This window comes from Gossypium hirsutum, chromosome A01 (assembly GCF_007990345.1).
Source record: "Gossypium hirsutum isolate 1008001.06 chromosome A01, Gossypium_hirsutum_v2.1, whole genome shotgun sequence".
In the NCBI taxonomy this organism is placed as follows: Eukaryota; Viridiplantae; Streptophyta; class Magnoliopsida; order Malvales; family Malvaceae; genus Gossypium; species Gossypium hirsutum.
Genome location: NC_053424.1, coordinates 37,426,964 through 37,448,631, shown reverse-complemented (window position 1 = coordinate 37,448,631; position 21,668 = coordinate 37,426,964). Strand labels below are relative to the sequence as shown.

General features: G+C 35.3%; 1 non-coding gene across 1 annotated transcript; it reads right to left on the bottom strand.

The window, feature by feature from the left end:
* Positions 1 to 1,156: 1,156 nt before the first annotated feature.
* LOC121206730 (small nucleolar RNA R71) lies at positions 1,157 to 1,262 on the bottom strand. The gene has a single exon (XR_005901908.1). It is a non-coding gene; the product is annotated as a small nucleolar RNA R71 (small nucleolar RNA).
* Between the last annotated feature and the right edge of the window lie 20,406 nt (positions 1,263 to 21,668).

Below are 21,668 nucleotides of genomic sequence, written 5' to 3'. Positions count from 1 at the left end.
GTTGAGAAAGTGAGGTCAAGAGATAAATGAGTATTAACCAATTGATTAGTTAATTAGATGTCGAGAGGTGATAATTGATTAATCGATGACTAATCCACCCTGAAACCCTAATCTAAAATTAGTTTCAAACCCTAAAGCGAGTTAATCTTCCTGATTGGTTTATTGATTTATTCCATTGTTTGTATTTAATTATTTATTTTTATCTTTTCAACTTATTTTATGATTTATCGTAATATAAGAATTAACTATTACTACCTAAACTTATTATTGTAAAAATTATTTTCATTATTTATTCCATCCTCCCTTAGGTACGATCCTTGGAATACTTCTAAGTATTTTGTTGTAAAAGCTATATTACAATTTGACAAGTGCACTCACAAACACTGCATTCTTCATTCTTAAATTTTTGGTGTTATATTTATTCTATATATGATAGTGCGTTTATAGTCGATTAAGTTGTTGACGCCATTGTTGGGGAGGTTTTGATACTAAATTTTGAAAATAAAATTTTCACAATTAATAAGATTAATAGGAACATTAAGACCTATATATACAATTTTAAATTTTTGTTTATTTATTTTTATTTTTATTTTCTTCTCAGGTCGTTTATGACCCGAAGCTCCAACACTCTTATAAAAACTTTCCCAAATTTGAAGCAAATACTCAGGTGCAACCGTCAAGTAATGGACAATGATCCACCCGCGGTAATAAATTTTCCCTGGGAAAATCCATTGTTTGAAGAGTCATGAGAGCCACAAGGAAATAATCGGGTAAAAGTCCCCATGACTTAATGAATGTTGTGTAAGTATGTCTTACCTACCTTAGATTCAGTGTGAGGAAACATTGAGCGGTCAATGATTAATGCCAAAAATTTTGTGATAAAGATGGCCACGATCCAGATGATTTAAAACACACTGCAATTCAAAGGGAATATGGTTGAAGACCCAAGCCAACACTTGAAGCAGTTCCTTCAACTATATGATACCTTCAAGTATAACAGGTATCCGATGATGCAATGCGTCTTCGGTTATTCCCGTTCTCCTTATGTGACAACACAACTGATTGGTTAGACTCATTAGAATTAGGTTCCATCACTACATCGAATGATTTAGAGGAAAAAATTCTCTACAAATTTTCTCAATTAGTCGAACCATTCAGTTAAGGCAGGAAATCACAACCTTTAAATAATTTGAAGCTGAATCCCTATACGAGGCATGTGAGTGTTTTAAGATGATGTTAAGGAAATAACCACACCATAGATTGTAAGTGTGGCTCTAGATCCAAATATTTTATAACGGTGTTGACGGAAGCATTAGATCTAACCTAGACAGAGCATTTAGTGGATCTCTCATGTTCCATACATATGACTGTACTTATAAAATCATTAAAAATATGGTCATGAATTCATACATGTGGCCCAATGAGAGATTCATGTACAAACAAAACCTCCAATGGTAAAAACTACAAATGAGGAACAATACCAATGAATCCTAAAAAAGCTCAATCGCTTGGAGCCAACCGTCAAGCCAACAAAAGTAGAGCTACAATACGAGAACTGACTGTAGGAAATAAGGTACGTAAGTAATAAGGGTGGAAATCCCTAATCAAGCACTTATAATCCTAGTTGGAGGGATCATCCAAACCTTAAATGGGGAGGTAACCAAGGAGGTGTAAACCAAGGCCAAACTCAATCAAATCTTTCTTATCAACCTCCACCGTTGCAACAACGAGCTGTGGGTGACAACCATGCTGCATGTGGTTAAAGATTCAATTGACTAAAGTAGGAGATGAAAAAAAAAGATGGATATCAGATAAGTCCAATCTATGTGTGGACGACTTGAATCCTGAATGGATAGTCTTTATGACCAAATGAGCCAGCTAATGATAATGTTTCAAAAGCAAAATGGCTATAGTTGTAACACCCCTAACCCATATCCGTTGCCGGAGGGGTAAGAAATATTACTAAATAAGTACGAAAATTCATTTGACAATACTCAGGTAATTTCCGATAGCATACCATTGAATTTGAATTTCGTTTATACACTATGCAAAGCAATCTTCTCAATTTAAATAGTACCTTAATTCATTCCTAAGTTTAATTCACATCAAAACATTTAAAATATTAATCAATTATCATCCACACATACACATTAATTTTGTGGAGCGCATATAATAACTTAACAAGCCATTTTCGCATGGCTATACATATATACATCACCAAAAAGATACGTAATTAACATCAAAAGTCAATCCTATACATGCCATTATCAAGGTTCATTTACAAGAGTACCGAAAGGTTTAGATAGTGTGGACGACTTCGACTTTGGATCTCCCGAGTCCGATAGTTCACGAACAAAATCTATAAAACAGGGAATGAAGGCAAAAAGAGTAAGCATTTCGATGCTTAGTAAGTCTTAAGTAATGAAATCATTTATAACTAAAGCATAGCATTCATAAGGCTCATCATCTTTCTGACTAAATGTAGTCATGATTAAATATACCCCTATTGTTCATTCATGTCATCTTAAATTTTTCCTTAAACACGAATTCGTATGTAGATAATCTCTTTTTACCCAACTAACCTCATAATTATGCCGAATACATCTAATTCGATTACAAGGCTAAATAAATGCAAATAAGCAAAAATCACATACTTATGTTACTTCACACTCCAACCCATATACTTACATGCTCATAGTCAATCTTAACTTAATTTCAATGTATATACGGTGCATACCTGATCATCTTAGGGTTGTAAGCCCATCAATAGAAATTATTGCGACAAGATCGTACATTTCCAACCCAATTACCTTCGGGATTTAGCCCGGATGTAACAACAAGCACAAATGCCTTCGGGACTTAACCCGGAAATAGCAACCAGCATGAATGCCTTCGGGACATAACCCGGAAATAATAACCAGCACGAATGCCTTCGGGACTTAACCCGGGAATAACAACCAAAACGAAAGCCTTCGGGACTTAACCCGAAAATAACAACCAGCATGAATGCCTTCGGGACTTAACCCGGATATAATCCTCAATTGTCATGCACAAAATATATTTATATTATAAATCATTAACAATTTATTTACATTATTAGATCACAAACACAACATAATTATCCATCATTCCATTTTCGGCTCAATAGCTCATACAAATAACACGATTCCGTTTCGCTACTCTACATGATTTTCTATAACCATTCGACTACAAGCCGATGCACTACCCATTTATTTCAATATGTAAATCAAGAGAAACCATCAGGTCACAATTTATTTATTGTGCTATATATATAAATATATAACATTGCTTAATCAAATTATAAGCTAAGTTCCATTACTCAAAGACTTACCTCGGATTTATTTGAACAACTGCGGATAGGCTACTCGATTGCTTTCTCTTTTCCCTTATTCGAAATTGCCCCCTATGCTCTTGAGCTTTAATTCAACAAATTTTAAACTAATCATTAATCGACTATTCAAATATTATTTTTAGAATATGATACATATATATTCGAATTTCACACATACAGATTATAGTAAGCTTATAAGAAAACATTAAGCAACTCCTTAACAAATTTTTATCAATGATTACCTCATAATCACAAATTCACAATAAGCTGTCTTCCTGAGCAACACTCACTAAATTATTTATAACTGGAGCTACAAAACTCCAAATCAATTTCTGTAAACTTTCCCTGAAAATAGACTCATATATATTTTATCCATAAAATTTTCAGAATTTTTAGTTTGGTCAATCAGTACCAGATTTTTCTTAAAGTTTCCCTTGTTTCACTGTTTGACTAATCTGACCACCCTTGACTACGAAATAAATTTATCATTGTACAGAATTGAAAAAATGTCCTTGTTTATTTCATTTGAAACTAGACTCATCAAGGAGTCTAAGCATATAAATTTCATCATTTGACTATTTTTATACGTTTTATAGTGATTTTATAAAAACAGAACAGGGGATCTAGAAGGCATTTTGACTCTGTCCCACATTATTTCAATTATCTCATTATTGGCAATTCTTTTTCTTTTATAGTTTCTTTTATAAGAAACTAGACTCATCAAGATTTAATTACATAATTTATTCAGCTTCCAACTCAACTCCCACAATTTATAGTGATTTTTCCAAAATCACTTTACTGCTGCTGTCCTAAAGAGATTATTGCCAATTCACTCTTTCACACATTCTTTGTATACATATTATTTAATTATTTATCACCCTAGATATTATTAGCTAAATAGATCAATTGTACATATATACCGCCAAGACCATACCTAATAATTTTACTTATACATAACATTACTCAAATTCTTCGAAATCATACTAACAAAAATATCATGTACTATGCCGAACCTTTAGGAAATCAAGCACCTAATTTATCCATTTCAAAACACCTAATCGGCATTTGTTCAAGACATTAAGCAAAGTCTATGTTCGACTATTACACATATGAGTATTAGAAATTATAGTTTTTAACAAGATCAACTTCTTTCATCAACAATTTCTTCATCAAAACTTAAAGATAAAAATCAAATTCCTTTCTTATCTACCATAACCGAATGTTCAATTCAACCATCCAAATTCAAAGTTTTGGCATGGGCTAAGTAAGTAGCATGATGAGTAACCTAAAACAAACTAGAATTTCAAAAATCTAACTTGATTTACTAACCTTCCTTAGGTTTCAAATGGCCGAATGTTTGCTCCCCTTTTTCTCCCTTTTGGTTCGGCTAAGAAGAACAAAGTTAAGACTTTGTTTTCTTCCCATTCTTTCTATTATTCTTTTCATTTTATTCATCTATACTATAACATATAAAGCCATTAACTAATAATTAATACATATTTTTATATATCACTTCATCATGGCCGGCCACTAATTGTCAAAAATGGATATTTGACATGCAAACCTATCCTTTTTCTAACATGCATTATTACACCACTTTGAGTTTAACCTATCATCTTTCACATTTATTTCACATGAGTCCTATTTAATTTATTTCACATACAAATGATAAAATTAAAACATGAAACTTTCGCACGTGCATGTACACATACAGTAAGCATAGATTATAACAGTTAATTCTTTTTATGACTCGGTTTTGTAGTCCCGAAACCACTTTCTGACTAGGGCCAAATTAGGGCTGTCACAACTCTCCCCCTCTTAAGGAATTTTCGTCCCCGAAAATCTTACCAGTGAATAGATTTGGGTATCGTTCTTTCATAGATTTCTCGGTTTCCCATGTAGCTTCTTCGATCCCGTGTTTGAGCCATAACACCTTTACTAACGGAACCTTTTTGTTTCGCAACTCTTTCACCTCGCGAGCTAGGATACGAATCGGTTCTTCTTCATAACTTAAATTAGATTGAATTTCAACCTCTGATGGGTTAATTATGTGCGATGGGTCGGATCTATAACGTCGAAGCATCGAGACATGAAAAACGTTGTGAATCTTTTCAAGTTCAGGGGGTAAAATCAATCTGTATGCGACTGGAACAATTCGTTCTGATATCTCATACGACCTGATGAACCTCGGATTCAATTTGCCTTTACGGCCAAATCTGAGCACCTTTTTCCAAGGTGAAACTTTAAGAAATACTTTGTCTCCAACCTGATATTCAATTTCTTTTCGTTTTAAATCCGCATACGACTTCTGACGATCCAAAGCTGCCTTCAGACTTTCACGGATTACTTTTACTTTTTGCTCAGTATCTTTAATCAAATCAACCCCGAAGATTTTACTTTCACTAAGCTCAGTCCAAAACAATGGTGTACGGCATTTACGACCGTACTAAGCCTCGTAAGGTGCCATTTTAATGCTTGATTGAAAACTATTGTTGTATGCGAATTCAACCAAAGGTAAATATCGTTCCCATGAACCACTAAACTTAAGGATGCAACATCTCAACATATCCTCGAGTATCAGAATTATCCGCTCAGATTGACCATCAGTCTGGGGATGAAAAGCAGTGCTAAAATGCAACTTGGTACCCAAAGCTTCTGGCAATTTCTTCCAAAATCGTGATGTGAATCTCGGATCTCTATCCGACACAAAAGAAATAGGTACCCCGTGTAACCTTACGATCTGAGAAATGTACAATTCAGCTAGTTTGTCCAGTGAATAATCTGTACGTACAGGAATAAAATGAGCCGACTTTGTCAATCTATCAACAACGACCCAAATCGCATCTTTCTTACTTGGCGATAATGGCAACCCAGATACAAAATCCATCGTAATTCGATCCCATTTCCGTTCAGGTATCAAGATTGTCTGAAGTAACCCCGAAGGCACTTGGTGTTCTTCTTTCACTTGTTGACATATCAAACACTTCAAAACAAAATCAGAAATGTCTAGTTTCATACTAGGCCACCAAAACTGACGTCTCAGATCATTGTACATTTTCGTAATCCCCGGGTGAACTGACATTCGGCTACTATGAGCCTCGCTCAAAATTACTGAAATAAGTTCCGACTTTCTTGGAATACACAATTTACTTCTGAACCTCAGGCAATCATTGTCGTCGATTTGAAACTCTGATTCAACATTTGAGACACATTCGGTTCGTTTAATAACCAATTCTTCATCGACTTTCTGAGCTTCACGAATTTGATGAATCAATAATGGTTTAGCCTTTAATTCTGCTACTAACACATTATCGAATGTCACGGACAGATGTACATTCATCGCTCGCAAAGTAAACAGTGATTTACGACTTAAAGCATCGGCAACTACATTAGCCTTTCCCAGGTGATAATCAATGACAAGATCGTAGTCTTTCAACAACTCAAGCCAACGTCTTTGTCGTAGATTCAAATCTCTTTGAGTCATCAAATATTTGAGGCTTTTGTGATCCAAATACACATGACACTTCTCTCCAAACAAGTAATGTCGCCAGATCTTTAAAGCGAATACGATGGCAGCTAATTCGAGATCATGGGTCGGATAGTTTTTCTCATGTGGCTTTAATTGCCTCGACGCGTAAGCTACAACTCGACCTTCTTGCATCAACACACAACCCAGCCCAAGTAAGGATGCATCACAGTAAATGACAAACTCTTTACCGGATTCGGGCTGCACTAGCACTGGAGCTTTAGTCAGATTGGTTCTTAGTTGGTCGAAAATTTTCTGGCACTTTTCTGACCATTCGAACTTAACATCTTTCTGAAGTAGCTTTGTCATTGGTGTAGCTATCATCGAAAAACCTTTTACAAATCGTCTGTAGTAACCGACAAGTCCCAAAAAGCTCTGAACTATAGTAACATTTCTAGGAGGCTTCCAAGTATGGCTGATATTTTACTTGGATCAACCCTAATACCCGATGCAGATACTACACGCCCCAAAAAGCTAACTTCTTTCAACCAGAATTCACACTTACTGAACTTAGCATATAACTGCTTGTCCCGTAAAATCTGCAACACTAATCTCAGGTGCTCGGCATGTTCGGTTTCATCTCGTGAATAAATCAAGATGTCATCTATAAACACAACTACGAACCGGTCCAAATATTGTCTAAAAATTTGATTCATCAAGTCCATAAATACCGCAGGCGCATTAGTGAGCCCAAACGGCATCACTAAGAACTCGTAGTGACCGTATCTCGTTCTGAAAGCAGTTTTGGGTATATCTGAGTCTCGAACTCGCAACTGATAGTAGCCCGATCTCAAATCTATCTTTGAAAACACTGAGGCTCCCTTCAGCTGATCAAACAAACCATCAATACGTGGTAACGGATATTTATTCTTTATGGTCACTTTATTCAATTGACGATAGTCGATGCACATTCTCATGGTTCCGTCTTTCTTTTTCACAAACAATATTGGTGCACCCCATGGTGAAAAACTCGGTCGAGCGAAACCTCTATCCATCAACTCTTGCAACTGAGCTTTCAATTCCTTTAATTCGGTTGGTGCCATACGATACAGAGCTATTGAAATCGGTATAGTCCCAGATACAAGTTCAATGCCAAACTCTACTTCCCAAACAGGTGGCAACCCCGGTAATTCTTCGGGAAAAACATCTGGATATTCACAAACCACTGGCACTAATTCAATCTTCTTTTCTAATTCCTTACTGTCAAGTACGTACGCAAGATACACTTCACACCCCTTACATATTTTTGAGCCGACATCGAGGATATTATTATTGCTGACAATCCGTTCAAATCAGTAGACTCAACTCTAATTACCTCCTTATTTGTACATCTCAAATCAATGGTCTTACTTTTGCAATTCACCACTGCATCATGTACGGTCAACCAATCCATACCAAGGATAACATCAAATTCATCAAACGGTAAAAGCATCAAATCAGCCGGAAAACAGGAACCTCTGATTATTAAGGGGCATTTCTTACACACCTTATCGACAAGCACATATTGACCCAAGGGATTTGACACCCTAATAACAAATTCAGTAGACTCAACAGGTAAAGTCTTACTGGATGCAAAAGTCTCACATATATAAGAATGAGTAGAACCAGGGTCAATCAAAGCAATCACATCAGTATCAAAGAGAGTGAAAGTACCGGTAATAACATCAGGTGAAGAAGCATCCTCGCGTGCACGTATAGCATAATGTCTAGCAGGAGCACGAGCCTCAGATCTGGTTGTAGCATCTCTAGACCCTCTCTGACCGCTACTAGCATTCCCCACATTCCTTAATGGTCTACCTCGAGCTATAGCAGTACCCGGTTTCGCACTCTGATTCACATTTTGTTCTGACAGCTTTGGGCAGTCTTTGATGAAATGATCAGGTGATCTGCATCTATAGCAAGAATGATCATGAAATCTACAGCTCCCCGAATGCCATTTTCCACAAAATCTGCACTCGGTCCTATCTCTTCGGTTATTTCCAACACTGGCAACTGAGGTGACTCGCGTACTCATAGGAGGTCGATCACGGTCTCGTCTGGAAAAACCTGTAATGTTCTTAGATCGTCCAAAATCATCTCGAAATTTCTTCGATGATTGCTGAAAAGGCTTTCCCGAAGATCTTTTATGAAACTCTCTAGTTCCAACATCAGCTTTCCTTTTTTCATTACTAAGCTCCTCGGCTTTGCAAGCTCGCTCAACTAGTACCACGAACTCTCTGATTTCAAGAATACCAACAAACATTTTAATATCTTCATTTAACCTGTCTTCAAAGCGTTTACACATAACAGCCTCAGACGATACACATTCCCGAGCATATCTGCTAAGTCGGACGAACTTCCGTTCATATTCAGTAACTGACATGGAACCTTGTTTAAGTTCAAGAAATTCTTTCCGCTTCTGATCGATGAACCTCTGAGTAATATATTTTTTTCAAAATTCAGTTTGGAAGAACTCCCACGTCACCCGCTCTCTGGGTACAATAGAAACCAATGTATTCCACCAATAATAGGCGGAATTACGTAGCAAAGATATAGCACACTTTAGGCATTCATCGGGTGTGCAAGATAGTTCATCAAGTACTCGAATAGTATTGTCCAACCAAAATTCAGCTTGCTCGGCATCATCACAGTCTGTAGCTTTAAATTCAGTAGCCCCGTGCTTTCGAATCCTGTCAACCGGGGGCTTGTTCAACTTCACCAGATCAATTACAGGAGGTATTGTGGGTGCAGGGGGTGTATTTGTTGGAAATGGGGGTTGTGGAGCAGCCGTATTAGTTCGAATGTATTGGTTAAACCAATCATTCATCACGTTATAAAAGGCTTGTCTAGCCTCGTCATTTTGATTGCTTGCTATAGGTTGAGAGTCTATTGGTGCAGTCCCGCGTGCAGGAGCAAGTGCTACACTCTCAACATTATCAGCTATCACTCGATTGGGATCCATTACTATACAAAATAAAATATTTTTAATTGTCAGAAATCGCCACACTATCGTATTAACACATAATGGCATGTATAGCTAGACCCTAAATGTTTTACGGTAGTCCTAGAATCGACTAAACCGTGACTCTGATACCAATAAAATGTAACACCCCTAACCCGTATCCGTCGTCGGAGGGGTAAGGAATATTACCAAATAAGTACGAAAATTCATTTGACAATACTCAGGTAATTTCCGATAGCATACCATTGAATTCGAATTTCGTTTATACACTATGCAAAGCAATCTTCTCAATTTAAATAGTACCTTAATTCATTCCTAAGTTTAATTCACATCAAAACATTTAAAACATTAATCGATTATCATCCACACATACACATTAATTTTGTGGAGCGCATATAATAACGTAACAAGCCATTTTCTCATGGCTATACATATATACATCACCAAAAAGATACGTAATTAACATCAAAAGTCAATCCTATACATGCCATTATCAAGGTTCATTTACAAGAGTACCGAAAGGTTTAGATAGTGTGGACGACTTCGACTTTGGATCTCCCGAGTCCGATAGTTCACGAACAAAATCTATAAAATAGGGAATGAAGGAAAAAAGAGTAAGCATTTCGATGCTTAGTAAGTCTTAAGTAATGAAATCATTTATAACTAAAGCATAGCATTCATAAGGCTCATCATCTTTCTGACTAAATGTAGTCATGATTAAATATACCCCTATTGTTCATACATGTCATCTTAAATTTTTCCTTAAACACGAATTCGTATGTAGATAATCTCTTTTTACCCAACTAACCTCATAATTATGCCGAATACATCTAATTCGATTACAAGGCTAAATAAATGCAAATACGCAAAAATCACATACTTATGTTACTTCACACTTGAACCCATATACTTACATGCTCTTAGTCAATCTTAACTTAATTTCAATGTATATACGGTGCATACCTGATCATCTTAGGGTTGTAAGCCCATCAATAGAAATTATTACGACAAGATCGCACATTTCCAACCCAATTACCTTCGGGATTTAGCCCGGATGTAACAACCAGCACAAATGCCTTCGGGACTTAACCCGGAAATAGCAACCAGCACGAATGCCTTCGGGACTTAACCCAGAAATAACAACCAGCACGAATGCCTTCGGGACTTAACCCAGGAATAACAACTAGCACGAATGCCTTCGGGACTTAACCCAGAAATAACAACCAGCATGAATGCCTTCGGGACATAACCCGAATATAATCCTCAATTGTCATGCACAAAATATATTTATATTATAAATCATTAACAATTTATTTACATTATTAGATCACAAACACAACATAATTATCCATCATTCCATTTTCGGCTCAACAGCTCATACAAATAACACGATTCCGTTTCGCTACTCTACATGATTTTCTATAACCATTCGACTACAAGCCGATGCACTACCCATTTATTTCAATATGTAAATCAAGAGAAACCATCAGGTCACAATTTATTTATTGTGCTATATATATAAATATATAACATTGCTTAATCAAATTATAAGCTAAGTTCCATTACTCAAAGACTTACCTCGGATTTATTTGAACAACTGCGGATAGGCTACTCGATTGCTTTCTCTTTTCCCTTATTCGAAATTGCCCCCTATGCTCTTGAGCTTTAATTCAACAAATTTTAAACTAATCATTAATCGACTATTCAAATATTATTTTTAGAATATGATACATATATATTCGAATTTCACACATACAGATTATAGTAAGCTTATAAGAAAACATTAAGCAACTCCTTAACAAATTTTTATCAATGATTACCTCATAATCACAAATTCACAATAAGCTGTCTTCCTGAGCAACACTCACTAAATTATTTATAACTGGAGCTACAAAACTCCAAATCAATTTCTGTAAACTTTCCCTGAAAATAGACTCATATATATTTTATCCATAAAATTTTCAGAATTTTTAGTTTGGTCAATCAGTACCAGATTTTTCTTAAAGTTTCCCTTGTTTCACTGTTTGACTAATCTGACCACCCTTCACTACGAAATAAATTTATCATTGTACAGAATTGAAAAAATGTCCTTGTTTATTTCATTTGAAACTAGACTCATCAAGGAGTCTAAGCATATAAATTTCATCATTTAACTATTTTTATACGTTTTATAGTGATTTTATAAAAACAGAACAGGGGATCTAGAAGGCATTTTGACTCTGTCCCACATTATTTCAATTATCTCATTATTGGCAATTCTTTTTCTTTTATAGTTTCTTTTATAAGAAACTAGACTCATCAAGATTTAATTACATAATTTATTCAGCTTCCAACTCAACTCCCACAATTTATAGTGATTTTTCCAAAATCACTTTACTGCTGCTGTCCTAAAGAGATTATTGCCAATTCACTCTTTCACACATTCTTTGTATACATATTATTTAATTATTTATCACCCTAGATATTATTAGCTAAATAGATCAATTGTACATATATACCGCCAAGACCATACCTAATAATTTTACTTATACATAACATTACTCAAATTCTTCGAAATCATACTAACAAAAATATCATGTACTATGCCGAACCTTTAGGAAATCAAGCACCTAATTTATCCATTTCAAAACACCTAATTGGCATTTGTTCAAGACATTAAGCAAAGTCTATGTTCGACTATTACACATATGAGTATTAGAAATTATAGTTTTTAACAAGATCAACTTCTTTCATCAACAATTTCTTCATCAAAACTTAAAGATAAAAATCAAATTCCTTTCTTATCTACCATAACCGAATGTTCAATTCAACCATCCAAATTCAAAGTTTTGGCATGGGCTAAGTAAGTAGCATGATGAGTAACCTAAAACAAACTAGAATTTCAAAAATCTAACTTGATTTACTAACCTTCCTTAGGTTTCAAATGGCCGAATGTTTGCTCCCCTTTTTCTCCCTTTTGGTTCGGCTAAGAAGAACAAAGTTAAGACTTTGTTTTCTTCCCATTCTTTCTATTATTCTTTTCTTTTTATTCATCTATTGTATAACATATAAAGCCATTAACTAATAATTAATACATATTTTTATATATCACTTCATCATGGCCGGCCACTAATTGTCAAAAATGGATATTTGACATGGAAACCCATCCTTTTTCTAACATGCATTATTACACCACTTTGAGTTTAACCTATCATCTTTCACATTTATTTCACATGAGTCCTATTTAATCTATTTCACATACAAATGATAAAATTAAAACATGAAACTTTTGCACGTGCATGTACACATACAGTAAGCATAGATTATAACGGTTAATTCTTTTTATGACTCAGTTTTGTGGTCCCGAAACCACTTTCCGACTAGGGCTAAATTAGGGCTGTCACAATAGTCTCCTAAGTAACACGAAGAACAACCCTCAGAGAGATGAGAAGGATCAGGTAAAAGTGATCTCGGTGCTATCGAACAAGGAATTGAATCCGTCAGCCAAAGTCATCCATGACGAGGATAAAATTCCAAAGATGTCAATAAGTCCATGGAGGAGAAAAAAATCGAACACCAAGAGCTAATTGATGAGGTAGCCAAATCAGCACTTAAGGAGGTAATTTCAAATCACAACATAATAAAGATACCCCCTAAATTAAAATATCTGGGTAGCTTTATGATCTTAATAGAGAGAGTGGATAAATATTATAGCAAAGCCTTTTGCGATTTTAGGGCTAGTATAAATTTAGTACCCATATTAATTTATCGAAAACTTCAATTCAGAGGGTTAAAAAACATATCAATGATGCTAAAATTAGTCGATCGATCCTTAGAAAACCCAAAAGGTGTACTTAAGGATACATTGGTCAGGGTACAAGGATTCATAATCCCTGTTGATTTTATAGTCCTCGATTATGAGGAAGATCGAGAAATCCTAATTCTGTTGGGTAGACCATTTCTGGCCACTTCTAAACTAACTATTGATCTTGAGTAAAATGAGCTGATTATAAAGATGAATGACGAAATAGAAGTGTAATTGGGATTCCCATAGTGATGGATTAGCTAGGTAAGAATGTTACATGTTATTTAATTTAATCCCTAATGGCCTCGATCAAAGGTATTTCCAGAGTTATGCAAGTGTAGGTACTCACAAGATGAGAGAATGGGATAAGTGGCGAGACTTCGGTGGAAGAAGGAGCTATTGGTAGGGCCAAGATGAGCGAGACTGACAGCTAAAGTCAATGGTAAAGTTCAAGGAATTACCAGACAAGTCTGGTAGCACAACATAAATTTTAACCATTGAACTTAACCAATTTGTAAATATTCTGATTTGTTTTATATTTGTTAGATTAGTGATTGGATTAGTTAATTTACATTAGAATTAGAAGGACACAAGTTTTTGAAGGCAACGAGGAAGATAGATGCTAGTAGGGTGCATGTACGGGCAACCAATGGCTCTTTACAAGTCCCAGAGAAGCCAAATTGAAGTTGTGTCGTCACACAACAATCCCATGGTGTGACACAACCCTTGTAATCCCAAGAATGCCAAAAGTCATTATTGTGTCGTGCCACATCCTATATATAGTGTGACACATCTATGAATTTTATAAAATAAGGGAAATATTATTGTCGTGTTGCGCCATGCACCTCTTGTGGCGCAATACACAAGCCATTTCTGGTAACTTCCGTTCTTGATTCAACTCAATCTTCAGAGGTTTTCACCAAGATTGGACTCCATGAAAAGCCCTAGATGGCTTCTATATATTGCCCTTAATAACTACCACACCCTTCAAGCCCTCATAGCCACCAAAAGCAACATTTTCCACTCTTTTCATTGGGATTTCGTGGATCCTCTATTCTTCTATGTTTCTTAACCCCAAAACGATGACCAACAACCAGCACAACGAAGAATTGGTTTCTAATAACTTTAAAGATATTTGAAAAAAAGGGGAAGGAGAAACACTTGGGAGAGATTTAGAGGAAAATGCCACTTCAAGAGAGAGGTTTCGAGCTTTTAGAATCATTGATGAGTAAAATGAGATATAATCAAAATAATCGAAACACTCGATTGGGAAAAACTTTGTACGCCTCCCAAGGAACCAGCATGTGTCCTGATTGTTCAAGAATTTTACACCTCCCTAAAAAAAGCCATGATGAATCGAGAATGGGACTTGCCATGGCGTTGGATAATTGTCGAGGAAGAGAAGTTCCGATATCACCTTTTAAAATATCAATGTATTATGCTTCCTTAATATCTCTCTATGATTTTGTACAATGAACGAATCTTATGCAATTTCCAAGGGATCAAAAGGATGACATAGTTAATCTTCAAACGAATAGGCGAGGTGCATAGGAACTACATCCTAGATTAATTTCCCAACATCAATTTCACAAAATAACTAACTCCAACAGCAAGAATATGGTTGCAATTTATCGGTACTCGAGTTTATCCAGCCTTGAATATGTCCAACATAGATACGTTCCAAGCTACGATATTGTATGCCATACTAAGGGAAGAAAGAATTTGTTGGTACATGGATATATCGGAGCATGCTATTTATTGTTAGGAAAGTCAAGGTCGAATTAATTTTCCCACATTTAGTAACGTCCTTGTGTAAACAAGCACAAGTACCAATGGGAAAATCAGAATGTTACTTACAACCATCAGAATTCATAATACACAAAACAAATAAAAAACACTTGGTGGGTAGTAGGGAATGAAATAGGACCTTTAAGTCAAAACCCAATCTAGGTACAAATGTGTTACCTAATTTGGTATGGATGATTCAATGGATGCAAGAAGCTAAACCAATTTACAAAGAGTACGCAAGGAAAACCAGGATGAAGCTACCTCAATTCCCAGGTGATAAGTACAAGGCAAAGATCAAACCAAGCAAGGAGAAGGAATTGGAAGAAGAGGAAGATCTAGAGAAGACTTGGAGGAAGACTATGAGGAGGAACCAGAATGTAAACCAAGCAAATTAGATGAAGCATTGGATCCTTATTTTGACTAGTGATGAATATTTTTATATTTTTGGATTTTTTACTAAATTTTTATTTTTTAAGTGATTTTTAATTTTGCATTAGTTTTAATTAGTTATGATTTAGTATTTTCTATTTATATATATTTGTATGTTTTTAATTTTCCTTTGTAGAAACCCCACATTTTTCTATGGCACTACCATTGAGAGCCAAAATTGAAAAGAGGAGTAGTCTCATCAATTGCGTTGCACATATTTGGCTAATTGGGTAACCTCTTTCCTTTATATTTTTAGTTGCACAATATGGACAATGTATCGAATAAAATGTGGGGGTGACTTACGAAATTTTCAAAATTTTTATTTTCAGTTATTTTATTTTCATTGTTTTAAATTTTTAATTACATGTTGGTGCTTGAGGTTGTAGAAATACAAATTATTGGTTAGGAGCATAGACCTAGGTTGTTTATTTAAATTGTAAATTTAGCCTAAAATTAAATAAATTGGGTTGTTTATATTTAGACTATTCAATTTAGTTTATTAAACTGTAGATAGGTAATAGAGATTAAATATACCAAGTGATAAAGGTATATACAAATAGGTAATTATATTTGTAGAAAGTATAGGATGTTTGAATTAAAAGGAAAATACTAATTCAAATCCATGGTTATTGAAATAGTGAAGTATGATGAGTATAACCCTTATAAAAAGTACCCAAGAAAAATCTCGATAATATTGGCACAAATAAAAAAATAAAAAATAAAAAAACAATCATAAGGGTTCTCGAGGAAATATTACTGCATTGGAGTTCAAAGCATGGACAAATAAACCAAGTAGGAATAATATATTCGAACTAACTATGCTCTACAATATATACGTATATACATTTTTATGAAGATCTATAATTAATTTTCTTTAACTTGTTTACTTTGTAATTTATTAAACTAATTTGTTTAAATGTAAATAATTGTAAATTGTTTAGAATACAGGCAAATCTCCCTAATGTCGATGCTCCAATCCAATCTTGTGTATGAAGTCGACTCAAGTACATTTTCTTTTCTTTGCATGCTTATTTCTTGTTTTTCGTTTTAGTTTATTTTCGTTTTTTTTTATTTTGGGTAGTTTGCATGATGACAAGCAAAGATTTAAGTGTAGGGGTATTTGACCTGTCAAATGTGGTAGTCAATTTCACACTTAAGGAGTTTGTTTTCTAAGCAATTTAGCATTTTAATTTATGTTTTCGGTAATTAGGCCTTAGGATGGAAAGTTAATAAAAATAAATGTTGTCTTAACACATTTTGTAGATGTTGTGACCCAATAGGCCGACACAAGCCTTAGGTTCTTCTAATTGGTTCAATTGAGTGTGTACAATGATGATAAAAAGGCCCAATTGACATGGAACCAAGGGTCAAGTGCTGCATAGGTTTCCTGGGATGTCAAAGAACTAAAAGAATGACTTTAGGCTAAAGTTGGATGATGTGTTGTGTTATGCAAGGGGTGTGGTGCGACACAAGGCCAATGTGCTGCACAAGCTTATCAGGGATATTTTCATTCATGCAATCAAACTTATTATAAGGCCTAGTACATGCCAAAGACCTAATTTGGGTTTCCAACACCTCTATAAATAAGACATTAGGGAACTGATATAATCAAGTTTCCCTAGACGCCTTAAAAAAACCCTAGTAATTTAGGAGTAGATTTAATTTATTTTCTTTTCGGGTTTTCAATAATTTCTTGTTTTCTTCTTGACATAGGTTTTTATTCAAGAGTTTGTAGATTTAATTTATTTTCTTTTCAGCTTTTCAATACTTTCTTATTTTCATCTTGACATAAGTTTTTATTCAAGAGTTTGTTTATATAATTCAGGTATTTAAGTTTATATTTTCTTTTTCATTTTTTTATGTCTTTACTCTAGTTAAGAGATTTACTACTCCATTTCTCATTCGATATCAATCCACAATTATTCAATTCTTTTTTCTCCTCCGAATCGATCGTACCCTTTACATGATTTATTCAATAGGTGTAACACCCCTCAACTTTATCTGACGCCAGTATAAGGTTCAAGGCATTGCCGGGGTTTCACATTCACAAACATATTAAATCAGGTAACTGAGTTTCACTCAAATTTAAAACATTTCAAACATGTACGTCTCGTCCCTTAAACATGCCTTTGAGGGCTAAAACATACCTAAGGGCAGTTTGGGACAAAATCGGGGACATTCGATAAACTTTGGGTACCTTGGAAAATTTCCTTTACTTTGAAGTGTCACACGCCCATGTGGCTTGGGACATGCCCATGCCCTCAGCCCGTGTGCAACACTGACTTTAACTTTATCATACATTTAGGGGCATACGGCCAAGACACACGCCCGTGTGGCCTGCCCGTATACAACACTGACTTAAACTTTTAGGTGCAGGCGACGCACGACCGTACTACACACATATGGGAGTGGCCCGTGTGTCACACACGGCCTTGACACACACTTGTGTGCCCAACCGTGTGGACCCTAATAGGCTATTTTCCAAGCCTTTGGTCACCCTTTCAATACTTATACTTAATGATTATCAAATGCAAAGAAAAACATGATTATATTCTTATAAAGTTTATTGTCAAAACTTATTGCATATAAACCTCATATCATTGGTTTCATACAGGCCAGGTTATTTCCTATCTTGTATTTATGGGTTTCCATGTCACTTTAACACATTAAAGATTGGCTCATTCTTGTTACTCATTGCCAATTGGAAACAAACTATCATATATTAATATAAACATGCATGGAAATTTTGTAGGTCATAGTCTACTTCAAATTAAGCCAATTCCTATGCCCATATATAAAAAAAAGATAGATACATCTTTACATGCCTTTATTTGGCAAATCAATTAACACATATAACAAAATAATCAAGATTCTTATACATGCCATTGAACAAAATAGAAATGTCTTTATACCAAAGCTGGTCTAGTTGATAGTGTGCTAACTCTCCAACTGTCTTCCAATCCTTACAAGTCCTCGAGCTTTGTAAAATAGGGGAAAGGAGAGGGCTAAGCATTTACATGCTTAGTAAACTCGAATAACTGGAAAGTAAACTTACCAAGTAGTTAGCATACATCCATAATAGATAATGAAACCAACAAGTATGAAATGGTTCCCTATCACATGCACTCAATCAATGAGTTAGTCACATAACAAAGCACCATGTAATTTATCCTAGATGAACTCATCATCTATCGTTTCATTGATATACATCCGTCTCATGTTAATCCCGTTGAGTCTCTAGGAAATCTCGATGGAATATCCATTAACGCCAATTCATAAAGATAATCATTTCAAGTGTGCACTCCCGTGAACCTCACATTTTATGGCGGGATTACCAGTACAGGCTAAATCACCCATTTACAAAACTCATAAGGTGATGTCGGGATTGCCAGTCCAGGCTAAATCCTCTTATAACAACAAACACCTTTATTTAGCTCAGATCTGAATTACTAGTCTAGGCTAAATTTAGACCCTAATTGGATTACCCATCCGGGCTAAATCCATAACGCACATGTATTCTTCGGGAGGCTCAATCATCCAAAGGAACACCTGTCCAGGCTAAATCCTTTTTATAATTGAGATCAACGAATTACTCATCTGGGCTAAATCCTTTCTGCAACACATGCAGGATCTCAATTCGCTTGTAAATCATGGTTTATCCATCGAATTCCCTTTTTAAACCTCAACTGAGACATTTTTCAACATATCATTATCAAAGATACATTTCATGAAATTTTCATGTCATCAATAAATGCAAACATCATTCATTCACAAATCATATAATTAGGTATATTAGGAGTTTACTTTAAGTTATCCAAACTTACCTGGTATTCATTTCGGTGTCGTGTTTCGGTTATTCTAAAACCTTTCATTTTCCTCGATCGACCTATGGAATTTGTTCCTCGGGGTCTATAGAAACAGAATTAAATCATTAATACTCTACATTATACTTTTCAAGTTTAAATTCCACCCCCGGTCTAAATGACCATTGTGCCCCTAACCTTTCACATTTTTACGATTTAGTCCCTAGGCTCGTATAATGAAACACATGAAATTTCTATCTTACCCAAGCCTAGCCGAACACTTTTTTCTCTTATGGCAGCCCACATTTTCCATTATTTAAACATTTCTACCACACATTTAACAAGTTTTGGCAAAAAGGTCCCTTTAGGGGTTTTTCATGAAAATCACCTAGGAAAAGATGTTTAACACACATCCAACTTTCATATTCCTCCATAAACCATCAAAATACAAGTAACTCATGCATGGGTAAATTTTTAAACATAAACTCTAGCATGAAATATGGGTAGAAATGGAGAGAGCAAGCTATAAGGATCGAAAAATGCAAAGAACATTAAAAACGGGGCTTGTGAGTACTTATTAATGAGCTTGAAAAGCTTGAAAACCCTAGCTATAGAGGGCTTGAGAATTTCAGCTAGTACAAGGGAGAAGATGGCTGATTTTTGGTTCATTTTCCCATTATTTCATTAAAATGCCAAATGGCCAAAATGTGCTTAAACCCTTTCTTTAAAATTTCATCCATTCAAGCCCATTTTTGTCCAAAAACTTAGAAATTGGGAAAATTGCTCTCCAAGGCCTTCTAATTTATAATCTAAACAAATTTCATACAAATTGCTCCTAGAATCCAAGTTTTTCAATTTATTCAATTTAGTCTCTAATTTCAAATTGGACACCTTACTCAAAGAATTTCTTCATGAAATTTTAACACATGCGTATTCTCATACTCTAAACCTCATTATAAGTATAAAATAAATATTTGATGTCGGATTTGTGGTCCCAAAACCACTATTCTGGGATGTTGCACGTATTCAATGCCAGAATAGGGTTACGGAGCATTACTGAACTTAATACATTCAAACATACATTTCATATACAATTAATCAAATCATATACATTTCATTCACAACCAATTGTTGTGTCCCTAATACAAGCCTACGAGGCCCTAAACATACATTGGGAGTGGCTCGGGAATAAATCGATAACTTTGTAAACTTTTTGAACACTTAAGAATTTTCCTCAAAAACAGAGGACACATGCCCGTGTGTCCGGCCATGTATCTCACACGGCCAACAGGCATGCCTGTGTCACAAGATGTGTGGACATTAGAATTGGGAGCACATGGTCGTGTCCCAGCCCGTGTTTGACCCGGTGTAACTCTCTGACTTGGGTCACAAGGCCAACACGCACGCCCGTGTGCCCTAAAAATGGCCATGCAAGCTCGTGTGGCAGGTTGTGTGCTAGGCCGTGCCAAACCTATAGGGTATACTGACTTATGCCATATGGCCAAGTCACATGCCCGTGTGTGAGGCCATGTAGAGGATACTAACTTGATTTTAATTTCAACATCAAGGGACACAAGGCCGTGTAAATGACCGTGTATCACACACTCCCATGTCTCTGGCCGTGTGGATAAAAATTGGCTATTCACCAAGCCATTTTGCCACCCAAACTTGTGCACACCTCTATTAACCCAAATGGAACCAAAACATAACATTAAAAGGCATTTTAATCAACCAATTCAGCCATACCTCATGCACATTCTATTCTCTCATTCTTTATGCACACAAATCACAAATACATGTTATACCATTTATACCAATTCACATTTATAAATCAACTAATTCTACACTTCTAAACTTGCATCATTTTGCATCAAAACCACAAGCATGTAACTACTCTAAAATCAACAACTTAACATCCTAATCTTTATAATTCCCAAGCATTATATATTTATACATAAACTCACAACACAAAACATATATGCACATATTTATACATAACCAAAACAACCAAATTAAGCCAACTCTCATGGCTATATTTACAAGTC